This window comes from Lepus europaeus, chromosome 11 (assembly GCF_033115175.1).
Source record: "Lepus europaeus isolate LE1 chromosome 11, mLepTim1.pri, whole genome shotgun sequence".
In the NCBI taxonomy this organism is placed as follows: domain Eukaryota; kingdom Metazoa; phylum Chordata; class Mammalia; order Lagomorpha; family Leporidae; genus Lepus; species Lepus europaeus.
The window spans coordinates 40,185,460-40,186,560 of NC_084837.1; the positions used below are offsets into that span (position 1 = coordinate 40,185,460).

General features: G+C 47.5%; 1 non-coding gene across 1 annotated transcript; it reads left to right on the plus strand.

Moving 5' to 3' along the window:
• Window positions 1–723: 723 nt before the first annotated feature.
• LOC133770800 (U1 spliceosomal RNA) lies at window positions 724–879 on the plus strand. The gene has a single exon (XR_009867488.1). It is a non-coding gene; the product is annotated as a U1 spliceosomal RNA (small nuclear RNA).
• The last annotated feature ends 222 nt before the right edge of the window (window positions 880–1,101 follow it).

Consider the following 1,101-nt stretch of genomic DNA (forward strand, 5'->3'; position numbering starts at 1 on the left):
GCAAAGCCCCAGACGGAGATCTCCTGAGGCCAGACTGCCTAAGGTAAGGAAACCGGAGCAGGCCCTGGGGCTGCGGGGGGAAGTCCAAGAATAATCCTCAGGAAGAGAAGTTGCCCAGGAGACCGTGAGGGACAAGTGGGGGAACAAAAGCCAATTGGGTTGGGAAGGCCAGGGAGCTAGCGGAAAGAATCTGTGTCCTTGACAACATTCAGGATCAGCTCCACACTCACCCCAGCGCTCGCCCACGTGCTATGTAAACTAGCCCGTTTCTGGATTATTGATCGAAGGGGAGGCAACCGTCGTCGATGGGTTAAGACCCTCCCTCAAGCCAAGTGACCAGAAAGTCTGCAGAGCCAAGAGAATGAAATAAAAATAGCAAGTGGGTGAACACAACGGAGTCATCATGACGGCAGCAAATCTGCTCAGCTGGTTAAACAGAGTGTGTGTGAGTACCAGTCCTCAAGGATGTTGAAGTTTATGGCGAACACGCTTAGCGGCCAGAAATGCGAGGATCTTAAAATGGTCAGAGAGAAAAATCAGAAAGGCAGGCAGAAGGAAAATGTGCTGTGTAGGCCCTCAGTATCTTTCTTTCTTTCTTTCTTTCTTTCTTTCTTTCTTTCTTTCTTTCTTTCTTTCTTTCTTTTCTTTCTTTTCTTTTCTTTTCTTTCTTTTCTTTCTTTCTTTCTTTTCCTTCCTTCCTTCCTTTTTCAGATTTATTTTATTATAATTACCTGGTAGGGGAGACACCATAATCACGAAGGTGGTTTTCCCAGGGTGAGGCTTATCCATTGCACCCCAGATGTGCTTGCCTCTACAATTTCCCCAAATGTGGGAAACACAATTTGTGGTAGTGGGGGACTGTGTTCACACTCTCCCCTGAAAAATTTATTTTATTTATTTGAAAGGTAGTGTTATATATAGACAGAGATGAGAGAGAGAGAGAGAGAGCGAGCGAGCTTCTATTTACTGGTTCACTCCCCAAATGGCCACAGTAGCCAGGGCTGGACCAGGCTGACGTCAGGAGCCAGGAGCTTCATCCGGGTGTCCCACTTGGGTGTAAGGGCCCAAGCATTTGGGTCATCCTCCACTGCTTTCCTGGCC